Below are 26,976 nucleotides of genomic sequence, written 5' to 3'. Positions count from 1 at the left end.
ATATAGATTTCAAGTGTGTACATCATCTATATATTGCATTGTGTGTTCACCAACCAAAATCAGATCTTCTGTTGTCATATATTTGACTCCTTTTATCTTCTCCTACCTCCCCATCTCACCACCACTCCCTTACCCTCTGGTAACCAGTAAATTGTCTGTGTCTATGAGTCTTTGCTTGTTTGTTTGTCTTGTTCATTTGTTGCTTTCAGTTTTATATCCCACATGTGAGTGAAATCACACTCTTCTTGACTTTTTCTGACTTACTTTGCTTAGCATGATAATCTCAAGATCCATCCATGCTGTTGCAAATGGCAGTGTTTATCCTTTTCTTATGGCTGAGTAATATCTTCAATATACTTATTCATAAATTGCCTGTCCTTCATTACTTTAACCCAAGCTTAGTGGGCATGGGATCTGATTTTTGAAAAGAGGGCTGGTTTCCTTCCTTTTGAATTTGGGGGTAGGGATAAGATGAATTGCTAAACTTAACCATATTCAAACTTCATAGATTCCAGGTTATCAAAAAGTCATTTAACTTAAATATACAATTTAAGAACAGAAACCCAGGTTAAAATGGTGCGTTTTCATTTTAATTGCATTTGATTGTTCTTACAATGTTATTACTATGATAAAAATTGTTTCATTTTGCCACTATATAGAGAGAAATTCACCCATGGAAATGTGGCTTGAAATCAAGAATATCAAAGACTAGTTTTTCTGAGTACCCAGCTGTAGAGTAGCATTCCTTTCAGGAACCTCAGTGTATTAGGCAGAGCCCAGATACTTAGAACTAGGGAGAAAGATGCTATGGAAAAAGCACTGAACTTGACCCTAAGCCATGTCATTAAAAATCACATGACCCTCAAGAAGTCTTATTACCCCCACCATAATGTTCCATTAAAGACATTATGTTGCAAACTACTTAATGCTGGCATACCTCTGAACAAACTGTTCACTTTGCAGGAAAATCATTTCTCCCTTTTCCCTAAGGTCCACTTAGTATATTTTTTCTCTTCCTTCAAGTCTTTGCTCAAGCAATCCCTCATTAGATCTTTACTGGCTCTTTTAGTTAGAGCTGACTGTAAAGTGTCTTCAATAATAATGACGACTCATATATATATATACAAAGGTTATGGTGGTAATAAGTTTCATTCATTAATCACATTCTTGTGATTTTTTTTTTTTGTCTACATGCCTGTTGGCCCTATCAGATGTAAGTGTCTTAAAAATAGAAAGTGTGCCTTGCTCAACGTTGATTCTATGCCATCCATATCATCCATCATGAATTTGCTAGTAGATATTTAATAAATAATGATTGAATAATGATCTTCCTCAATACCACAAGATAATGTTGACTATTCTCTCCGTCTCACAGAATATTGGATCGGGGAAATTATGAATAATAAAATATGAATAATAATTTTAGCAAATTATGCATATGTCAGAGTTTATTATAATCTCCCAAAGAGACTCTTTGAGAGAAATCATACAATTGCTTGTCAACAGAATAGGAATATAGGTATTGTGAAAAACCTAATGCACAACCTCAAGCTGCTCATACAGGAACAAACAAACACTATATTCTAAAGCAAAAGAATGGAGATACATTTAGAACAAAACCCAAATTTAAAATATTTACAAACTATGGTCAAGACAGCACTGGGTCACCTTCTGTTACTGCTGGTCAGGATGGTTACCTAGGCTTTTCGTGGCCTTAATAACCATCTGTGCCCATATGGACACAGCTGGGAGACAGAGGAGAGAACAAACTACCAAGATACAAGGGGATACATGGGAACAAGGGAGAACAAGACAAAAAAGAAACACAAAGGTATCTGGATCTTTGTCTTAGCACCACTGATTGTTCTCCCAAGATTTGCCTGAAGATTGTGATACCTTTAATAACCACATGCTTGCAAATACAACTCATTTCCACAGCTTCCATTCTGAATTTATTGCAGATATATTTTACGGATAGAGAGAAAATATGGAAACAGGTAATGACTTTCTTTGGTAAGCTTGAGGAGAGGTACAATGTACTGCAACTAAAGTGGCTGGGTCGTTTTTCCCTTGCCATTAATACTTCTGCTGGGATGAGGATAGGGTGGGAGAAATGTATAATACATGTCAATGGAATATATTGGTACTTATTGTTCTGTCCTGCTGGTCTAGAGAATATAATAAGGTCCATGAAACTACCATCATCTAGCACAGAGGCTACCACATAATGGGTAACTAAGAAACATCTGATGCAATAAAAATGACTCAATGAATATTCTTTTTTAAAAAGATTTTTATTAAAATATAGCTTACATAAAATATTATATTAGTTTCAGGTGTACATCATAGTCATTCCACAGTACCCACCTGGCACTATACATAGTTATTACCATATTATTGATTATATTCCCTATGCTAGAGAAGTGATCACCATGATAAATCCAGCAACCATCTGACACCATACCACAATATCACAATTTCATTGACTATGTTTCCTATGCTGTACATTACATCTCCAAGACTTATTAGTTTTATACCTGGAACTTTGAAGCTCTTATTCCCATTCACCTTTCCCCCTCTTTTTTATTTTCTCAATTACAGTTTACATTCAATATTATTTTATATTAATTTCAGATGTACAGTGTAGTGCTTAGACATTTACATAATTTACAAAGTGATCCCCCTGACTAGTCTAGTATCCATCTGGCACTATCCATAGTTATTACCACATTATTGACTATGCTTTACTTTACATCCCCATGACTATTTTATGACTACAAATTTGTATTTCTTAATCCCTTCACCTTTTTCACCCATCCCCCTAACCCCTTCCTATCTATCACCCCGATAAACCTAGCACCCATCTTACACCATAGTTATTATAATATTATTGACTATATTCCTTATGCTATTCCCTACATTTAATGACTATTCTTAATAGTAACATATTCAAAGAAAACTGAACCTCTGTTCTATTTAGCGAGAAAGTCAATGCACAGGTAAAGAAACAGAAGTTGAGAGGACAATATCATCCCCCAAAGCAAAGGTAATTAATGTATAGCATTTCATGGAAAACATTAATAGTCATTTATTTTACTGTCTATGCATGTTGGGAAAGGGACATTGCTAGTGTTTTTCAATGATTTTATGTCTCTGCATCCTGAGACAGAGAAGTCAGGAAGAACAGATGTTCATTCAGCCTAGATTTTTGACAAGAATTTTATTTGAGAACTAGATAAGTTATTGATATTGTAGACTTGGCCAATTTCAGTATGAAGGAAGGGTACAAAGAAAATTAGGTTGTTATGGGTACTCAATGTGGTCCAGGCACTGTACGCCATTCTTTACCCATTTTACCTCATGTAATCCTCATGACAACCTTGGGAGTAGTTATAACTATCCTGACTTTATGGATGTAAAAACTGAGGCATAGATAGGTGAAGGGACTTAAGTACCCGATCTGTGACACAGCCTGGATTTCATCCCTTGATTTTCTGATGCATAAAGCCATCCTCTTCTTTGAATCCCAGGTGCCTGAGATTTGCTGACTTTATGCACACAAATAAATCGATGAGACATTAATAGGGATGGTAAGTAGCTGTCTGTCATGTCAGTAGGAGTGACACTGAAATAGAGCACTGATGTCCCAGCCATATTTAAGGTGCCAACCTTCCTTTAGCAAAATTTGTGAGAAAAATTAAACTTACCAATATCTATGTAATCATAGACTTAGATATTTTTTACCTTGAAGGTAACTTTGAGATTTTGTAATTCAACCTCTTCTTTTTACAGAAGAGAAACATTATATCTGTGAGGTGAATTACCTTACCCAAAGTTACAAAGCAAGAGGGAAGATTAGACCTCAAGATGAGTCTTTACAATACTGGTTCTCTTGCTGCTATTCCACAATTCCTCTATTAAGCAGTCAGTTACCGAATACAGAGACAATGAGAGAAAGACAAGTAGTTCTGAGTGGCGTTTTCTGACTTCCATTACTTAAGTCTGGGAAAGATTATCAGGGATGTAAGATTCGTGTAGCTAGAGCCTGGAGTTTTGGAGGGTATGGGAAATATCATTAGTATTGGATACTGGATGGAAAGATTGTTGGCTTCCCTTTTCCCTTATTCATGAAGCACATCAATAAAGAGTGGAATACATCATGAGCTTGAGACTGGGGTCTGACAACATTTAGAGCAAGCAAAAATCATGGTGGGGTTTCTGACTGTTGTGATAAGCACCTCACATTCATAGAACTGGTCTGTTCTAAGGCTTTCTAGGGTATACAATATAAAATATTCAGGTATTACTTTAAGTACCGCCCTTCCTATGGTATTTTCTAATGCTAATAGTTGAGTGAAGGAAATGAAAAGTTCTATTATATCCTCTATGGAAAAGGAATTGAATAGATGATAGTACCTGTGTTTAGTCTACATGGGGATTTGAGATCACACTGCGGAGGTGTCCGTGAAGTCCCAGGTGACTGTCTTGCCCACAGCTTCACGTTTCAGTGCATCCAAACGGAAGCCAAGCCCTTTAACATGGCCACAGATGATGGTGTCAGTGCGAAACATGCACATCAGAGCAGAGCAAGGCCAATTGTCTCTCAGATGATGTTTCTTCAATCTTTCCTAAAGAAGGATGCTCCTTATCTGAGTAGCAATGTGACACAAGCACATTTTCTTTGTGGGAAGTATAAAAAAATATGTATGTTCAGATACTTACCTTGAATATAAGGGGGTATCACATTTTACAATGAGAAAATACATAATAAAGAATTTTAAGACAAGAACCAGCACAACAAAGCAGCTGTTACTATAAACCAGCTGACCACTACAAATGAATAGCAAGTATAGGTGGACATTTAAACTCTTCACAGCTATCTTCAGTCTTAGAGACTTTTTAAGTCCCATAATGCACACACAAAAAGAGTGGAGTTTTCTAAAGTGAAGTTGTTTGAGACAAATCACTTTTTACATCAGTATACAATATGAATACTAAAGATTTTATCCTAAGGCCACAAGTACATAATATTAAAGTGATATTTTTAATCATCCTTGAGATGTATATTCATGATCTCTAATTCATTAAATTCACAGTTATAACTTACTGTGTTGTTTCATAGTACCATCATCAAAAGACTTATTTACAATAACATTCATGATTTGCAATTGTGGAGCCATATCCCTATGACCAACTACGAAATTTGTTTAAAATTTGTTGCTCTCTGTTTCATTTAATTTTAAAAAATATGATTTGATGTGATCAACTTTATAATCAAGATCCTATGGTGCTAAGGAATGTGGGTTCCAGAGAGAGAGATGTCCTGTGTTGAAATCTTGGCTTTTCTATATCATAGCTGTTCAAACTTGCACCATTCTCTTCTCAGTTTTCTCATCTGTGAAATGGAATAGTATCTGCCTCCTAGAATTAATATAATGATTAAAAGAAAATCTCAATAAAGATCACGACATTGAGCGTCATTGCCACTTGATGAGTTCCTTTTTTACTAGCATCCCAAGCCAGTAAAACTTCCCAACAATGACTGACATAAATTCACAATAATGCATCATGCCCAAATTGTTGGTTTGTTTCATTTTGTTTAAAATAAAGTAACTGAGTATGTGTCATATTTAGAGATAAGTCCTCAAAGGTTAACTTACTCTTTTTTGAGAGAGAATTATCAGGGAAGTTCCTCACATTACATTTCCCTATCTTTGATATTGAAGGATAAAGGAAAGGAAGTCACCAGTACTTTGGCTGTCATGAAAGAAGCAGAATTATTTCTTTGGGCTTTCTCCAAGGCTTGCTGTATCCCTCGTGGTTAAAGGCAGTGACCAAAGCAACCTCAAGTTTATTTCTGCAAGTTCTTGTAATAACCCTCTCCATAAAAATATGCAAAAGAATGAAATATATATATTAAGATATATATATATGTGCATATATACATATATACATATATGTGTATATATACATATATGTGTGTGTATATGCATACATATATATCTTAAGCTCCTGCTTAATGCAAGTAAAAGATACCTAGAGAGGACAATTTTCAGCAAAGTCTCAGAGTATGCTAATGGTAAGATTTGGTTAGGAACCCTTCTCCAGCACAGAAAATGTAGATGTCCTGCTATTATTCTTGGATTGAGAAAAAAGATCAGCAATCAAATCTATCTGAAACAAAGCTTTATTTATTGCTTGCTAAGCAAAGGACAACTTTGGTTGCAAAACTGTCATTTAGGAAAAAGCAGGGAACCGATTTTATATAGTATTTTCAGGAAGCCTGGGTTCAGGGATTGGCTGTTTAGAAGCACCGTAGTGGATGGGTGGTTTAAAGATTGGCTTGACTTTTAGAAGCAGGGTGGAAATTAGGATGAAGAGAATGAGACAGTGTCATGTGCTGTAGGGCTGGCACCTATCTTTCATTAAAATTTCGTTTTGTTCAGTACATCATTTTTTGTTGTTGTTGCGTTACTTTTGATTTTTTAAGGTATTGCTTTATAATATTATCTTGATTATTGAGTTACTTGGTGCCTCCTTAAATTTTGTGTCTGATGTGGGTGCCTCACTTGCCTCAGCATCATCCTGCCCTGTCTGAAGCATGGGTACTGAAGTAGGGGTGCCATTGATTAAGAGGGGCTGGTTTATAACCAGTTGTTCTGTTGCTTGGAATTAGGGTCAGTGAACAGCTGGTATGTTTGTTTGTTCGTTTGTTTTAGTTTTTTTTTTAATTTGAGAGGATTGTAGTGTTTTATTCTCATGATGTTACAATTACCTTTTAAATCTGAATGGTTATCTACTACCATGCTTCAATATCTCAAGCCAGGTATTAGAATATTCAAAAGAACGAACAGTGGGAGAGCACATTTATAATCCCTCTTCATTCTGCTCATTATCTATTCTAAACCTTTCTACTTGTTCTGTACCGTAGACTTACTCCCTCACATCCTGCTTTTGGAACAATTCAGAATGTCCTGCTTCCTCGGTCTCTGCTTGTAATCCATCTATGTCCACAATGTCAAAGGCATAGAAATTCACACTTCTAAAGCTAATTATTCCAACAAGGCATTGAATCCCATGCTGTTTTAGCTTCTCATTTAATTTTTTTGTTCTTTCAACTACACTTGGGGCTCAAGTACAGTTCCATAAGTCTCTAATATTATAAAAATAGCATTAATTAAACACCTCATGAATCTAGTTTTTAACCTTAACTTTTTTTAACTTCCACAATTTCTCTGTCCCACTTCCACATCCCCCCATGGTTCACTACAATCAGTTTCACCATCATTACCTACATTAACAGTTTCCCTTATCTTCACTTGCAGGCATCCCCAATAAACACTCCTACTCTGAATTCACTAGAAAATGTAAAACCTGTATATTATTGGAACTTGGTAGATTTGATCATCATTGGCCATTTATCTTTGACATGCTCCCCTTCCTTGACTTCTACACTTGATCTTAGCCAAAGGGCTGAGAAGCGATCTCCTTCCTTGACTTCTGTGGCCATCTGGATCTTCTTCTGATTGTTCCTTTTTGTTTCACTTCCTACTTTCTATTTCTTTCTCGATCTTTTATTTTTTATTTTTTAAATTCTCATTCCTAGCCCTCTTCCTCTGACTAAACACAGTATCCCTGGACAACCTTTAATGTGACGATGCCTTAGAATTTGTTTATTATAATGACTCATCAACTTACCTCGCCAACGAAGACAGCTCCCTGGTGAATCACACTCGTATACTCATTTGCACATTTCCCAGAAATTATAGGAGGAAGACAATTTGCTCATCCTTAAATTCGATGAGTTATTGGATCATCTAGCTTAAATTATCTCAGTTAAGATTACCACAAATTACTTTAAAATATCCCTGATCTTATATTTTACTATCATTTCCCACAGCCAAGTATTCATTAGGTACTATTGATTCAATCACCTTAATAGAGCTTCCTCTCTAGCTTTCTCTGCTCTCATTACTTCTCATTTGGCCTATTTAAGTAGCCTCTGGAGTTAGGTACCTGACTCCGGCTTCTCTACTCTTCCCATCAATCCTCCAGAGATCCAATAAGTGGTCTTTCTATAATGCAAATTTAATTACTTAGTTGTTTGATGTATACTGGTGCTTTACATTTCCTTTAGGACAAAGTAGTAAACATAAATAAGAAGGCCTTTCATGATCTCCCCTCTCTCTCCTAATATATAAAATACATTGAATATTTTTAAGTATCCCTTGCTAACAACTTAGTGAAGATACACATTACCTACTTGTTAAAACTAACCAAAAAATTATTTGTGGTCTCACAAGAACTCACAGGCTCTTTTCTCAAATCACAGAGAAACATGCTATGGTCTCCGACCTGGTAGGTGAATGGAATTGGTTAAGAAGACTAGAGATCAGAGGATACCGCAGAGTGATCAGACCGAATAGACCCAGTTTTGGGGGTGATGAGGTAAAGGGTTAATTACTTGAACCAAGAGGCATACAGTTCAAAGGAATTTACATGACTGTTTCCCTATGAATGAAAAATAAAAATACTTGCAAATAAGTAAGTCTCTCTTTTTTTTCTGAGTCATTCCTTAAAATACTGTATATATTTATGTGTGTGGCATTGGGACAGAATGTAGAGAGGAGGAAGTGGAGGGAGGAAAGTGAAATTAGTATATACAATTAGTCGTCTGAATATTTTTAGAGTATGAGGTCCCCAAAATACTTGTGAAGGGCAGGCGTATAGAAGAGAAGTGTACAGAGCTTCTGAATGAATCTAAGCTTGATTTGAGTTTGGACTTACTTTTACTCTGAGCAAATCACTTCTCTTTCTGAACATTGTTTTTTTTTGTCATGTATCAAATAAAATTAATAATAATACACACCACACAGGGATGTCCTGAGGTTTAAATGAGCAGATGATTATGAAAGTACTTTGTAATTTGTGAGTTACATTTATGTGGGGCTACTGACTTATGGAACCAAAGTGGGATTTTTGTTAAAGGTTCAGGGAATTTTAAGAATATATTTTCGTTCTGATGATATAGTGAAAAGCCATGACACTAGGAACATAGTTGTCCTAAAATGGCAATGCACGTATTTTACATATTTTGGGTTAGGGGAATTTTCTGCAAAGTTCTTCAAGTCTGGCATGTACCATAATCATAATCACAGCTGTGGTCATCGTCATCATCACTGTCGTAGTAGAAGCACTTGTAGTAAGTGGATAGGACAGAAATCGTCTTAACCTTTAAATGGCAAGACAGATACTAATTTAAGGTTAATTATACTTTTTTGTTAACCAAACTGATACATAGAAACTTTAGGAAGTGAAATATCATCATAAAAGTTTTTCAAAGATATTACCAGAACATACTACCTGCTCCTGCACAATTTTTTTTCCTTTGATCACAGAATCAGAAGGAAAAGTAGAATTAGAACCCAAGTTCAGAATTTTGTTCATATCAGGCTACTTTTTTATAGTTATTGATTTTCCTTAGTACTTCCATTCTTCTTTTGTCCCAGCTCTTGGTTAATTTGGCATCAGAAAAGCAGAGACTCCCGCTGTCTGTTGTTATTGCTGATTTCAGCAAAAATTACAGAGTTCACCCTAGAGAAAAACTGAGCTGAAGAGAAAAAAAATATTTTTATGATGTTTTTGTCTTTTTAATTCTCTTGTGGCTGGAATTAGGGAATTCCTGTCAGCACATCCTCCATGACTTTGTCCAGTTGAGTTTTAAATTACTCTAGGGATTGGTCTCTTACTATTGCCTCCGGGAACGCATTCTGTCATATCATAGAACTAAATGTTAGAAAGTTCTTCTTGATATAATATCTCTGGGCTCAGTTCTTGAGAAAATATCACCTCTGCAAAGAAATCAGTAGGAAACCAGAACAGAAAAGGAAGCACCATCAATGGAATCAACGGAAAATTCTCTCCCGAATTCCTGACACTCTCTGAGTGGAAATGATCCTCAAATCACTGTTTTTAGAAACATCTAGGGGTTTCTTGAATTCTCAGGTTAACTTCAAGTTAATATTTATAGGCCTGTTTATATATAACATGGGAAATATCAACTATGGGGGCCCTTGAAGTGGGAGCAGGTAAAACAACTTAACTCTCCTCTAGGTTTTAATAAAAACATTAGTTTCTCACACATTCCCACTCAATCTCACTGTCTCGTCACATTTCCCTGACTATCGTCTTTGAACCGTGAGTTCTCAAAGCTGTAGGTTTGAGAAAGTAATGACATAAGAGCAGGCATACAGAACATGAAATAGCCCTTCTGGAACCAGATTCTCCCCTATCCTGCCTGTTCAGGTAGTCAAGGACAGTTTCTCCTGATAAATGTTAAAAGATACACGTGTCAGATAAAATTCTTAGGGTGCTTTTGGGAAATATCTGAAAAGGAGAGATATTCACAGTATTATTTTATCCATATCAGCCAAAATTAGTCATGCTTTGATTCCAAGTTAAGTCTCATTATGTTTTGTATACCTCTAACTAAAGTTTCCGGATCCCAGAAAATTCAAATCTAATGGATCACATTGTTTTTGGGACAAAACTAAAAAATTCCAATATAATGAACAGGACACTGAATGATCTGGCTCTTGTCCGTCTCTCCACTCTCACCTCTAGCTGATCCTACCTGCTTTCTGGCCACACTGGCCAGTATGGACCTCTTCAAATGTGTCACTCCTTCGCATGGCCTCAGGGGTCTCCATGTGCTACAGCACTCTTCGGTTTTACTGACTCCTTCTCTTCATCCTCTTTCTCTCCTACTTAGTTTTGGGAGCATTGCTTAATTGTCACATTCTTAAGAAAACCTTCCTGAATTTTCACCCTCAGACTGGGTCATTTATTTTGTTATAAGTCCCCACCCAGCACTTTTCCTCCAAAGTAGGCATAATTAGAAACATATTTACAGTAAACAATGTATAAATGTGTCCCTCATTGAACTGTAAGCTGCAGGGGGACCTAGATCTGTCTCTTCCGTTCGTTATCTCACACCTAGTGCCTGCTCAGCGCCCACTGCCTTGTGGACCCCTGCACGATTCTGCTGAACAAATAACCGTGTGGATTACAGCTTATAATCAAAATATGCCTATTTATGCCTATTTATGCCTATTTATGTGTGCACGTCTGGGAATAATTAACTAGAGCTATTAACAGCTACCCATTTTAAAATGAGTACACAAAGCCTTTCCCTACTAGGTTGTTCCTGCTTGAATCACCAAAGCACTGCTCCAAAGGGCAAACACACACTTCCCTCCACACAGATCAAACAACCCTACGTGATTTCACTGCTCCTCAAATTCTGTCATTCCTTCTATTTACATTCTGTGTTTTTCTCAGGTTATATATATATATATATATATATATATATATATATATATATATATATATATATTTTTTTTTTTCTTTCTCCTGGTTTAAACTGTAAACCTGATGAGAAAAGAATATACATCCCCCCTCACAGCTGTTAGTGCATTGTTAAATAATGCTTACAATACTACTTAAGGATAACAACCACAGCACATATCTCGGGAAATTTAAGAGGTTCTCAGAGGACTTTTATCTCATGTAGTAGGTAAAATTATGATATTTAAATCCAAGTTGACAAATACATTACAAGGGTGAATAAATTCTCTGGTAAATCATAGATAGGTAAAAATCACATATTATTCAGAAGCTGTTTCATTCCAAGGTATGAATAAAAGGAAAAGATAAATAGAAATTCCAGTGGTTCATGTACCAATAAGCAATGCTAGATTTTTTTGGGGGGAAGCATGACTGTTTCAGATAATGTTCCATTATTAGGGAAAAGTGTAATAATTGTGAAGTGGGAGTGCCCAGATCGTGATTAGGTCTCCAAGAGGAAGACCAGATGGCTTAGCATGTATGTAAGTGGGAGCATAGTTATTATCACCACACTCAGGTTGAGTTGAGGAAGAGGTTCTAGGACAGACATTAGGACACCCAGAAAGGTACATATGAGAACAGCAGCTTAGAGTTGCAACTTTGCTAGATGTCCTATGTTGGCAGTTCAGCAGTAGCTATAACACATATACCCCAAACTAAAATGCCAAGACCAAATGGGCACTTTTCCCCACCATACACTCATATACACACACGGCAGATTCAGATTCATTAGTAAGTATCTTTAAGCAGGCACTGACATCATGGCTTTGGCACAGGGGCTGAGAGTGTTCAGAAAGTGCAAAATGTGCTCTGCCCAATCCAGGATGAAATAGAACCACCCTCACTGTATATATTGCATTAAGTTGTTGGGTGTAAAATGATGAATGTCCAGTGAGTGACTCCCTAACTCACCTAGCACAGAGCTGCAGAAGCTTTCAAGTCAAGATCTATATCATAAAAGGATTCAGTCAACACCAACCTCAGGCTGCGGTGTTTTTATAGATACAGTCATTGCTACGTGGAAAACCCATTTAAATCTGTAAAGAAAGTTACTTTTGCTTCCTGTTTATTCTATGGCTTACTCTTCTTTTTTCTCACATATATAAACAAGAAAAATTCTATAACGCTGAAGTCAGTTTGGAACTGGACCCAGAAGGAATATACTCAGTGAATGCTTAACTACTCACTCGTGTTGACTGTGGACTGTGCACTTTGAATTGTTTTTCTAATAATGGCCTGGTGGCATCTTTAATTATTAATTCACTCTTGGGTGGTCTTCACTTGCTATTGTGTGGAAGACACCGATTCCCCATAATAGTGGGGTCACTTAGAGGTTCCCTCCATAGAGTTTTAGAAGTAAAGGAGACTAAAGAGACCATGCACTCTGGAATCTGATAGCCTGGGGCTGGAATGATGGTCTCTAAGGGATCTGATCCACGGCTTTGGCCTTAGTAACTCCTGTCCCTCTACATTAGTTGGCACATTTGGTTTCAGGTTACACTGAATCACTTGAGGCAGTATAAAATTGAAAAGAAATTATAACATGATAACGATGCAAGTGTTTTCAAGAGACAAAGGCAGCCTTGATCTTCTCCCTCTTCAGATTGGCTCTTTGTCCAAATCTTACTATAGAATGGGTTGTACCACAGCTGTATAGATCGTATTGACAAGGGCAGTTTCCCTAGTCTCCATTACCAAGGTAAGGACGCTGATTGACCCAGTTTGGGTCCAATACAATGGTAGGCTAATTATTTACTCTTTATTTTATTACTACCAGTAACAATATTCACACTTCTACCCCATTGCTATGGCCACAGGGTTGGTAGAATAAGCACTTCCATCTTCCCTCAGCTGAGTTTGGACTTTGCCAGGTGACTTGGCATAGCTAATGGAATACTAGCAGTTATGACACAGGAAGAGGATTGAAATGTGTTTGCATCTGTGTGCTTCTTCTCTTGTGAGTTAATGACGCCCCATGAGAAGAACATGTTCCATAGCTATTGTACTTTCAGCTGGAGTTCTGAACCAACACACTGGGAGTAGAAGAGAATTGAAGCAACAGCCTGAAGCTGAGGCTGATCTAGGTCAGCTGAACTCTTGTCAACTTACTGTTCCATGAGCATAAGAATAGTGTTGTTTTTAAATTTTGAGGTAGATTATTAGATAATAGTATTGTCATAATAGTTGCCCAATACAGAAATCAGTACTGAAAGTTGTGTGATGCCCTAAGGAAACCTAACGTAGATTGCACTACACTGAGAAAAACAATAGATAATAAGAAAAGTGTTACAGGAGGTACAAAGACAGTAACACATTTGCAAAAATGTGAAGAGAGAAAGTGTACCTTAGGAACATAAAGTATCATACAAGGGAGTTTCAAGGCAGAATATTGAAAAGGTAAGCTGTTTGTTGCTGAATTTGCTCAATTTCACCAAGGAAGAGATGAGCCCAGAAAAGTATTTCTGGTTTACAAACAGAATCAAAGGAAGAGATGAGCCCAGAAAAGTATCTCTGGTTTACAAACAGAATAAAAACAAATAGAACATGGAAATATGGGAATTGCAGTGTTATAAAATGAAAATTTTGTTTCCAAATATTTAAAAACTGTGAACATTTAAATGTTATGGACTTTAAGACCCAAAACAAATCCATATGATTTCTTATTTGGATTTCTGAACATAGATGCTACTTGTTCTGATTTTATGCCATTATGTTTTTGTAAGTAAACAATATATTCATTTAGACTCAACTCTGATATTTTGTAAAGTTGTTCTTTAATCCAATTTTGTCTTCTGACAAATGTCTTTAACTCTTTTTTAAATCGATGAGGAGCATTTATCTCAGTAGGTAATCTCTCCTAGTTAGCACTTACTATGTAGATCCTATAATTTTTACCCAACATGTCAATTTGTTTAAATCATTTGGTGTTGTCCATGTTTTTGATGCAGTTACATAACCTTTTCGAGTATGGCTGATAGAATGTCTACATTATCTTTATTGCATAAGTCATATCCATAATGGATCATTTATATTTCTAATTCCCATTTCTTTAAAGTACAATAAGAAATTAGGTACTTGTGAAAAAATCTGCAGGTGTAATTATAGGTTATTATTGGTGTTTTCAGTTGTCTGGCTCATACATAATTCAAAACCTTTGTCTTTAGCAACTTGTCTTTATCATGTTTTTACAAAGCATCAAATAGTTTTTATGCCAACAACTCTCTTTTCATACTTTTAAATCAGTAGCTAACATCAATTGAACTGCATAACTAAAATGAAAAGTGCATAATGGTTGTGGCAGGCAGACTCTAAGATGTTCCACCTCAATTATCCCAATTTCCTGGTATTTATGTTCTTGTATAATCTTCCCCCCTGCAATGTAGTCTAGTCACATGTTTGTAACCACAGAATATGGCAAAGGTGATGTCGCTTCCATGATCAGCCTATGTAACATTGTGACTCCTATTGGACCAGCAGAATCTCTCTAAGCTCATGTACTTTGATGAAATGAGCTTCCATGTTGCAGAAATCCACAAGACAAGGGATTTAAAAAGAAACAAAAACTCATAGACACGGTCAACAGTTTAGTGGTTACCAGAGGGTAAGCGGGGAAGGGGATATAGAATAACGTAAAGAGGATCAAATGGACGGTGATAGAAGGAGAACTGACTCTGGATGGTGAACACATAATGCACTATCTAGATGATGTATTATAGAATTGTACACTTGAAACCTGTGTGGTTTTATTGGCCACTCTTACCCCAATACATTGTAATCATAATTTTTAAAAAAACACAAGGGATTTAAGGAAGTATCCAGTCAGTAGTCAGCTGGGAACTGAGTTCCTTAGCCCAACAACACTCAAGGTACTATATTCTGCCAACAGATCAACGAGCTTTGAAGCAGATCTGTCCCCAGTGAGGCTTTCAGATGAGACCCCAGCCTCGGCAAACAACTACACTGTAGCTTTGTAACAGACTCTGAAGCACAGGATCCAGCTAAGCCATGCCCAGACTTTTGGAATCCACACATAATACTTGTGTGATTTTTTTTTAAGCTGTTAAAAAAGAGAAAAAAAAAATCCAGGTCACTGCTGTAAAGACCAAGAATCAGGGCAGCGACATAATCATAATGTGGCTGTCATATTCTTGCTCATATCTCTGAAAATGTTAAGGTGGCGTCTTCTATGTTCCTTTAGCTGGACAAATGTATCCAACTAGGTTTTAGAAATATTGAAGATATAGTCTTACAGAAACCTGGTGTGCATATAATCTAAGAAGGTATATCTGAAAGGAAGTGTGGTTGTGGTTTTTGGTATACAGGATAGATTCAATTATCTGTGCAAATATACAATAAGTCAAATCTTTAAACCTTGTGTACAAACAACAACAACAACAAAAACTGACTAACTTCAAAATGCAATTGTCAAATAGGCTACAAAAAAAAGATTACTCACAAATTTCTCCCAGTCATGCCCAGTACTCAAAGTTTATCCTGTCTGCTGTGCCCTCTGAAGCTTGTACACTCTTTGCTTTAACTGGATTCCAATTCCTGGTGGCCTCGTACTGCGACGATCAGCACCTTGCATGATTGATTCCTGCTCCTATAAGGCTCTAATACTAGCTATGGCAGGAAATGGCGTGGTTAAGTTACACGCTGCCAAGAAGGAGACTGTTGTAAGACCGAAAAACAGGATGACTTACCACTTAATTGTGTTCATGTACATGGCTTGGCACTCTAGAGAGAGCTTTAATAAAAAATGAGTTCTGATCATCAAAGTGCAAAGAAAAGATAATGTAATCAGCTATTTTTTTCTTTTTCCCCCTCAATCATTAAATTTGAAAAGTGTGGCATCAGTGAGAAGAGCCTCATCAATGCTTCATGTTTCCAGGTCACTTCATTGCACATGAAGGACTGCTCCGCTCTTGGAGACAGCCATGAGGTTGAGCATGCAAAACCATCTGGCAGGCAGTGGTGACATCTCTGCACCAGTGCGTGGCTGCCTGAAAGCTCAGTCTTTGTGACTCAGACACTCACTCACAGGGCTCTGTAAACTTAGACACTCACAGTGTTCTGCAGATTGAGCCCACAAACTCCAGGTGGATTCAGTGTACAAACCTTAGTGAAGTTAAGAAGTGCTTTACCTTAGGGGAAAGAAAAAGGCTGCATGAAAGCAGGAAAGCTGAGGAGCTGGTTAAGTTAAGAAAGCTCAACCTTTCTTAACTAAAGAGGCAGGGCCTTGCTTCTAGGAGCCACTAGACTCCTTCTCATAGTTGGGAATGTTTAGCAAAACTATCATCTGCAGTAGCATGGAAAATAGGTTATCTATCTAATCACTCTTGGATCTAAACAAGGAAATTCTAGGCCAGATTTCAAAAGTGCCAACTGGTGTCTTTGAGCTTCTTCTAATGAGGTATGGATAGAGAGAGATGACCTAAAAAATAAAACAAAAAAATAAAACAACATAAATAGAAAAGTAAAACCTCAGTTTTCAGAAAATTACTGGAAATGTAAAGAATTCAGGAATAACTGGGTTTGAAAATAGTGAATTTTTTCTCATTAGTTGCCCTTTTAGGTTACCAAGTATTATGAAATGAAGGAAAACTATTTAAAAATGTCTAATAGACAGCCATGTCATTACAAAAAGGTAAGGAAAAATAATAACAAAAGTATCTAGAAGATAAAGGAAAAAATAAAGCTGTTAGTATTCATAGATGACTTGTGAACCAAAAACATAAAACAATTACAGAAACAAAGAGTTAAAAAGTTTGTTGGCTATAAGATTAATATATAAAAAATTGGATTTCTATGTTACACTAAAATAAACGGAAGGTGCAATTAAGAAAATATCACTAACTATAACATCAAAAATGAGCAAGTGACTAAAGAGTACATTTAGAGATAGATATACAAGACCACGGAATTGAAAGCTACAAAATTTAATTGACATATATAAAGTCCTAAATGGAAGTTTAGACCATGTCCATAGGTTGAAAGAGTCAATGATATAAAAGTCACTTTTCCTTTTCAAATTAATCTATGAATTAAATATAGTCACACAATCCAAAGCATGTGTTTGTTCACCTGTTCGTTGTTATTGTTAAAAATAAACCATGTTGGATAAGTTAGATAATCTACTTGAAAAGCATATTGGAATCCATTCATTCATGTATATGTAAATGAATGAATGGATTAATCATATATGTATATGGATTAATCATATATATGAATTAATCATATACATATGATTAATTACACATCTGAGTAACGGTTTAAAACAATATAACTTTAGGTATGTAGGAGAAATAGAGCAACATTTTCATTATGTTGAACTAAGTCAATATTTCTTATAAAGGTCACAAAAACATAAACCCAAAAGAAAATAAGTTATAATAGTATATAAAAATTAATAGCTTTTGTTTATTAAAAGGCACCAATCAATAACAGGGTGAAATGGCAATCCACAGTTTGAAAAATCTGACAGAGGACTTGTACTCTAAATCTATAAACAATACTTACAAATCAACAAAACTATATTAAAAAAATAGACAATCTAATAGAAAAATTTTAAAAAAACCATCTTGAACAAACACTTTGTTAGTGAAAATACACAAATGATAAATAAAAATCTGAAAAAAATCACAACTTCTTAATTCACCAGGAAAATGCAAATTAAAATTATATCAACCCTTTATAACCATAAGAATTGCTAAGCTACAAAACATGAATATCAAAGAGCCAGGAACAATGTGGAGCATGAAGAACTCTCATACACGATTAGGCGTACAAATTAGTGCAGACCTTTTGCTATTTGGAAGCATCTAATACAGATGATACATCTAACATATCCATACTGAGACAACTTTCTATTCTTAGTTTATCCCACAGAACATATGCACATGTTCACCAAAACACCTGTATCAGAACATTCATAAAAGCACAATTTATGCTTAAAAGCACAATAATATCCATGGATAAGCACAATAATATCCATAAGCACATAAAAGCACAATAATATCCATGGATAAGAAATTACCTAGATTCCCATCAGCAACAGAGAAGGTGAATATACTGTGGTACATTTGCCAACTAAACTACTATACAACAATGCAAATTGATGATTCACAACAACGTACAACAATATGAATAATATTTGCAATGCAACACTGAGAGATAAAGGATGAAACAGGCAAAACCACTCTATGCCCTTACACATCAGGATAATAGTTATTTTTGGTGAGGTAGACTGTTACAGAGCAAGATAGAGACTTCTGAGGGAATTGATAATTATTTAGTTTCTTGAGCTCAGTGCTGATTATATGGGATTGTCCAGTTTCTAAAACCCTTTATGCTACGCTATGTGCCCGCTTGCATGTTTATACTATACCTTCCAAAAGCTTTATAAAATCTCCCCATGCCTGGTCAAACTGCTTTTATTTATGCAGTCCTTCCACATCCCTTTTGCCCCTGCGTCCTCTTTCCCTCTGCCTTTCATGTCATCTGCCACTTGAAGGAGATTCTGCCTTTCTCTCTCTCTCTCTTTTTGTTTTCTTTCTAGCATGGCCTTCTGTAGCTTCTTTCCTAAATCTTTCATGTCACTTCTCTTCTTATCTTACCAAATATTGAAAGGCAATGCATGGTCCCTGTTATCTCTTTGTTTCTTCACATATTATCCCGTCCTCACTTATCCTGTATTTTCCCACAAGAAAACATGAATTTACATGGAAGAAAAATCTGGACGCTACCCAGACTCTCAGAATATTGAAAAGGAAATATTTAGGAGCAAGAGTTGTTATTAGGGGCAAAGACCTAATTATCCTCCATACATCTTTGAGATAATGGCCCTTGTAGATACTGGTAGAGGCAGAAGCCTACAACCGCTGGTTTTACTCTGTGGACGCTGTACCTACTCTCATTGGGTACAGTCTTCATGAAATGCAGCTTGAAGAAGGCTCTTTGTATATACAAATGTTTGGGAAGAAAGGGAGTGGGCAGCTGGGAGTAAACCTCTCCCCAAGTCTTTTCACCAACCATGTTCACTTGGGTTAATTTGTCATCACATAATGTGAATCCCACATCCTTCCATATGCATTAGTTTCCTCATAGTCTTTGCAAGATGCACATAACTTGCATTGCCTCCACTAGTGCAATTCATCTCAGGCAAACTATTTATTAATTAAATGTGCAATCCCCAAATGGCCTGGATGACACTGCACTGACTAAATGTTATTTATAAGCATGCTTTGGGGGGGTGGGGGTTGGGGAGTGTCATGTATTATCCTTCTCTGGTCACTTCCATTTTCTTTGACTGCACCTTGGCAGAAGCTTAATACTACAAGTTGAATAAAATAAGGCATTAAACATCAGGTATTAATTACCACAATGTTAAGAAATACCATCTCTGCTCTCAGAGATGACAAATTTAAATAAATGGAATTTAAAAATAACCACTTGCTAATTTTCCTTATTCAGAATGAAAGTTATAAATATATATCCTTGCTATTCTAAGAGGGCAACTATTATTCTGGAGGAGAGGAACTGGCAGTCTTCTGCGAAAGAATCATGATAATTCTGGGGCATTAGAACTGTTCAAATGGTTCTACCATTAAATTCTACCATCACCTGCATACCTGATTTAGTCGTTGGCAGAAACTCATTTAGATTCTGGCAGGAAAAGTGAGACAGTAAGTGACTTTTTCAGTTTACTGTGGTCATTTTCCCCTCTGCATCACCTTTCTACAAATGCTGTCTATGTTTCTTATGTATTATGTGCTATAACTGAAGGCTCCCAATAGTACAATGGTTAATTCCCAGAGCTTTGAATAAAACTCCTTGAGTTTTTTTCTCCTAGCTTTATTGAAGTATAATCGATAAATAAAATCTGTACATATTTAAGGTGTACAGTGTAGTGTTTTGATATATGTATACATTGTGAAATGATTACCATACTCAAGCTAATTAGCACATACATCACCACAAATAGTTACCATTTTTTCTATGCGTGATGATAACATAAGATCCATTCTCTCAGCAAGTATTACACATCCAATACAGTACTATTAACTAGAGTCACCATGGTGTACATGAAACCCCTAGAATTTATTAATCTTAGAACTGAAATTTTGTACCCTGTGACCAACATGTCCCCATTCTCCCCCTGTCTGCCCCAGACATGCTAAGCACCATTCTACTCTCTGCTTCTGTGAGTCAGACTTTTGTTTTAGATTCCACATATAAGTTAAATCATGCAGTATTTGTCTTTTTTTCCAGCCTATTTCACTTAGAATAATATCCTCTAGGTTCATCCATGTTGTCATGAATGACAAGATTTCTTTTTCTATGGCTAACTAATATTCCACTCTGTGTGTGTGTGTATCCCATTTGTTTTATTCATTAATCTATGACTTTAAATCCTTATTCACCTAATTTATGACCAGATGGCTTCTCTTTTCTTAATTTTCCACTTCCTAACCTGTAAAATGGGTTTAATCATAGCTATATAACCAAAAGTGTTCTGGGTGTACTCAGTGAACAATACATGTAAATGCTTAAAAATGTTATCAACTATTCTTGTTAATTTCTTTACTGTAGAACTATCTTCCTTGAATTAAGAAGAGCCCCCTGACTTCATATATCTATCTACCCTCCACTTCTATCAAAGCACCATATGTGAACTCATTTTATATGCAGTATGACAAAGCTTTGATAGAACTGGGGTTGTTTCTCCTGCTCTCTACTGAATTCAGATGTCCCCAGAAAATTTCCCTGACTCTCACAATCTAGAAATAACTGATTCAAACAATACCGCTTGGAGGTCTGAAAACTTCCCCAAGATTTTTGTCATTCTCAGGGGCCTTTTGTTTTCAATGAGGACCCCCAAATGCCTTTCAAGGAGACTGAATGGTCAAAACTATAATAATAATAATAATAATAATAATAATAATAATAATAATAGGATGTTTTTATTTGCATTTTTCTCCTCCTCTTTAAGTGTTTTCTAACATCAGTTGAGATTTCATATTTAATCAATTAAATGTTTATAAATGTATTTTTAAATTATTATGTATTTTATAGTTTCCTAGATATATTATTGTTAATTTTATTACAGTCATTCAGAATAACATAATGATTTCCATCTTTTTAAACATACTGAAATTTGTTTTATCAGCTAGGAAAAGGTCTATTAGAATTAAAGTATCTTGGGAGCTGAAAAATTGTTGTACTATACAATTGGAAGTACTGTTCTATAAATGAAAATTAGATCAAGCTGGTTTTTCAAATCTTCTATGTTTCTGTTGAATTTTTCTCTCTGATGTTTCTACCAATTGCTGAGAGAGGGTTTAGAATTTCCAAATGTGATTGGGGATTTTTTTCTTTTAATTCTCTCAATTTTTTTTTAATGAATTTTGTAGGTTTCTTCTTAAGCACATACATATGTGGTTATATGTTTTGGATGAATTTTCTTTATAGAGAAGTGAAATAAGTCCTTTATAGAGAAGTGATAAAGTCCTTCTCTATCTCATTCAGTACAACTGGTTTTCAGGTCCCTGTATTTTGGGGAAAAAAAAATATTTCTCTCCGGTGACACTAATTATTAGATTCATTTATACTTCAGTTCAACTAAAAGGACTACAAAGTCCCTTCTACCTCTGAAGGTCTGTGATTTTAACTATTTATGTTGGCTGTTGGGGGACCATTGCATGAAGGAGTTGGAGTTGATCTTCATGTTGAGATACAGACACTAAATTACTATGTTTAATACTGATTAGAAAACTCATATTGATGCGCTTTTTTTATTTGTGTGAATCAGAGATATAAGTAAAAGAACCTAAAAGAGCTTTGAAAATAGTCAAAATATATAATTAAAAGCAGAGTTTTCGTATATGGAGATTTTTGTGTTTGTTTTCTTTCATCTTTTCTTGTTGTTTCAAGCCTGATCTTTCTTTTCCATTTTCTCCCCATGGCTAATACATACAAGTTCAAGGAGACAGTGTTTAGCTACAGAGGGCAAAATGATCACACGCCTACAAAGTATACTTCACATATTTGATTCAGGGAAATGGCCAAAAGTAAACTTAAACGAATTGAGCATTAATGATATGAAAAATGCTCATTCGGAAAGCCCCACCTGCAGCTACAGCAATCAAGATAGTGTGGCACTAGTGAGAGAAAAGACAAATAGATCAATGAAATAGAATAAGGAGCCCAGAAATAGACCCCTATTAATATAGTCAAATGGTATTTGACAAAGGAGCAAGGCAATACAATGGAGCAAAGATAGTCCTTTCAACCAATGGTGCTGGAACAACAGGAAATCCACATGCAGAAAAATAAATCTAGACATGAACCTTGTACCCGTCACAAAAATTAGCTCAACATAAACTGTAGACCTAAATGTAAAACACAAAACTATAAAACTCATAACAGATAACATAGGAAAAATACCTAGATAAACTTGGGTATAGTGAAGTCTTTTTTTTTTTAGATACAGAACCAAAGCCACAATCTAGGAGAACAATTATTAATAAGCTTGACTTTATTAAAATTTAATACTTTTCCTTTGAGAAAGACAATATTAAAAGAATAGGAAGAAAACCACAGACTTGGAGTAACATATGCAAAAGACACATCTCGAAAAGGACTGTTGGCCAAAATATATTAAGAACTCTTCAAACTCAACAATAAGAGAATAAAAACCCAATTAAAAAAATAGGCCGAAGGCCTTAACAGATACTTTATCAATGAAGATAATAAAATGGCAAATAAGCTTATGAGAAGATACTCCACATCATATGTCATCAGGGAAATGCAAACTAAAACAACAATGAAATACCACTACTCATCTAGTAAAATGGCCAAAATCCAGAACACTGACAACACCAAGTGCTGACGAGGATGTGGAGTAGGAACTCTCATGCAGTGCTAGTGGGAATAACACATGTATAGCCACTTTGGAAGACGGCTTGGTGGCTACTTACAAAACTACGCATACTCTTAACATAAGATCGAGCGATTAGGATCCTTAGTATTTACTCAAAGGAGTCAAAAACCTAGGTTCTCATAAACCTGCATACAATTGGTTATCACAGCTTTATTCATAATTGCCAAAATTTGGAAACAACCAAGATGTCCTTCAGTACGTGCATGAATAAACAAGCTGTGTTACACGCAGGCAAAGAAATATTATTCAGCACTATCAAGAAATGAGCTCCCAAGGCATGAAAAGACGTGGGGGGACATGAAATGCATGTTACTAAGTGAAAGAAGCCAACTTGAGAAGACTACATACTGCGTGATGCCAAACATACAACTTTCTGGAAAAGGCAAAACTGTGGAGACAATAAAAAGATCAGTAGTTGTGGAGGTTTAGGGGGAAATGAACAGCCAGATCAAGGAGGAATTTTAGGGCAGTGAAAATACCCTGTATATTAATTATAATGACAAATATGTGTCCTTGTACTTTTGTCCGAACCCATAGAATTTGCAACACCAAGAGTGAACCATGAGAAACTACGGATTTTAAATGACTGTGATGTATCAATGTAGGTTCATCCTTGTAAAAACGTACTGTTCTAGTGGGTAATATTGATAATGGGGGAGGTTAGGTATCTGTTGGGATAGAGGTATATGGGAATCACTAGCCCCACTTGCCTATTTCTCAAAATGCTTCGAATTCACAGAGTTTGATTTTTTTCTTGCTCCCAAATTCTGTCTTACTAAGCATCTTTGAAAATATTTGAGGCCGTTTTCCTGTGGAATTATTTTTTTGGGGGTTCACCTCCATAAATGTTAGGCAGAAGGAAACTAAAGAGTAGCTGTTTGTCAGGAAATAGAGTAAAAATAGGGAATCAAACACCTGCACTCTTTTGTGACAACACTTTCCGTGAAGAGTTTGACAAATGTGGGCATATGCACTTTGACTTTCCAGACGACGAGTATTTATTTTAAAAGGAGCTCTTTTTTACCACTTTTCTCCCATGTAGTCAAACAGCCTCTTAGCTTGAAGAAATGTCTAAAACTGTTTATCAAAAAAAATTGTCTTTCCCCTGGGTTTTGCTGACCTAAGTGTCAGTCTCTGATTAAATTTCTTCCATGAGTTTGCCTTTACTTTTGTTTTGCCCTTTTCATAATGACTCTTTTGGGCATTTAAAATTTATGATACATTAGATATAGATAGATGATAGGTAGATGGATAGATAGATAGATGGATAGATAGATATGAATTTACATGCTTAGTATTTTTCTAGTTTTAGTAGAAAACCTCTTGGCTATAAACTCCTAAAGCCTGAGTAGTAGCAAGAAGAAAAACTGTTTCTTAGGCAACTTAGAGGAATTACATGCATTCCGTATAGAATTTGGAGCAATATTTTAAGACCCATACGGAACTCAGAGACTCAACTCCCATAAATAGGCTTTCAGAAGCAGATAACAGGGAAGGAGTTTGAAGCCCTATTTCTTTCAGCACATCTAAGCCAAGCATAGCTGGGGCTGACATTTCTATTTGATTATACAACAATCTCTCATGGAGAATTTAGGGGTGAATTATAGCTTTTGAAAATAGCAGAAGAGGGGTGGTTCTGTTTTCAACCCCATCTATGACACCAGTTACAGATAAAGAGCCAAATGACGTGTGAATCACATTTTTAACAAAATGGAATAAATTAGTTTTTTCAAACATGTTTTTTCCAACTAATGTTCTTACATGGCTTAAAATCATACTGACACAAAAAAACAATTGCAGCAGCTTTTAAATTGATGAAACAATCCCGTAGATAATTTCTTCTAAAAAGCTCAGACATGTGGATGAATGAATCATACATCTTTGCAGAAAGTAATTTTCCTCAATGAGTTTTACCTGTTGGGATTTTAATACATCACAAATCAGGAAAAGGCTTTCCATTGCAATAAATATCTGAAACTTTCTCCAGAGCAAAACCAAAACCCCGAGGGTGAGACACCTTTTACTATATTTAGGACTTACCACTTTTTGAGAGGTTTTGGTTCCAAACAAACCAAATTGTGTGCAGTTTTCTTATGCACACAATTTATTTTGTAAAGGAATCCAATGACATAAGTGGCCTTTAACAATTTCTGATAAATTCCGTTGCTCCTTTTTATTAGTTTTCTAGAGCTATCGTAACAAAGTACCACAAATTTAATGGCTTAAACAACAACAACAAAATGTATTATCTCACCGTTCTGGGGGATGTAAACACCTAGAGTCCAAGATTAAGGTGTTGGCAGGTTTGGTTCTTTCCGAGGGCTTGAAGAAGAATCTGTTCCATGCATCACCTCTAGGTTTTGGGGGATTGCTGGCAATCTTTGGCATCCGTTGGCTTATGACAGGATTGCCCCCTCAACTTCACATAGCGTTCTCACTGTGTTCATCTCTGACTGAATTTCCCCTTCACATAAGAACTCCAGTCATATTGGAATAGGTACCCCCTCCTGCTCCAGTATGAACTCATGTTAGCTAATTATATCTTCAACAACCCTATGGAAAAATACGGTTACATTCTGATGTACTGGGGGCCAGGACACCAACATATGAGTTTTTTGGGGGGACGCAATTCAACCATAACAGCCTTAATATAGGTTGGCTTTCCTTGATGGGGTGTCATCGTTCAAGTACCTTACCGATATTTTTTCACAGGTTTGTTCCCCTTACTCTTTAATATTCCATAGATTTATAGACTCTCACTGGAAAACAAAGGCATCTTAACAAACCAAACATCAAATCCTAGGATTTTTAACAGAAAGAAAATCATGCATACTAGGTCCAAAAGGTATTAGAATCTTTCTATTGTTTTTGACTTAAAAAAAAAAAAAAGAAAAAAGAAAGAAAAAGGTGTGGTTTCGATTTGTTTTTTTGCTTCTATCACTTTTCATTCCAGTTTTATGGATTTATTTTTATTATAGATTCACTTTATTCACTTTACTGTTTTTGTTTGTTTATTTTATGATGAAGCTCTTTTTCCCTAAGTTGGGACAAGATCAAAGCAGGAAAAGCCATTCAGCTATACTTACTTTGTTATGCATTTAGATCTAAGAAATATACGAAAGTTTTTTATGAAACTCAAGAAGGAAACATTAATTATGCAAAGTTGGGCATCCAGTCCATGCAGAACCAGATATTAATGCAAGAGTCAGATTCTTCCAATGTTCCCTCCTTTTCACAATGGTTACAAATTTATATCTGCTCTTATGTTGCTTCCATCATAACTTTCATGAGTGTTATGCTTGTCCTTCCAATGAAACACGACGGTGCTTGTAGATAGGAGTGTCTTTGCTGTGGCTCAGTGTCACCTCCCTACCCTTATCCCCTAGCACTGTGTTGAGCACATTTGATGCCCTGCAGAATGGCTTTCTTCAAGACTGACTTAGAGCAGATGAAAGCAGTCACAGATGATCTTACTATTTTTGATCAGTTGACTCACAGTTTTGGGCAGAGAGGGGATATAGAATAGACCCAGTTTGTAATAGTGTAACCTGAGTTTAGGGTGAGATAGCAGACAGTCTGGGATTGGCTCCTTTTCAGGTTAGATAACCTCATTAACCAAGTGCAAGTGA

The sequence above is a fragment of the Rhinolophus ferrumequinum genome, chromosome 16 (genome assembly GCF_004115265.2).
Source record: "Rhinolophus ferrumequinum isolate MPI-CBG mRhiFer1 chromosome 16, mRhiFer1_v1.p, whole genome shotgun sequence".
Lineage (NCBI taxonomy): Eukaryota > Metazoa > Chordata > Mammalia > Chiroptera > Rhinolophidae > Rhinolophus > Rhinolophus ferrumequinum.
Note: the sequence above shows the minus strand (reverse complement) of the source record.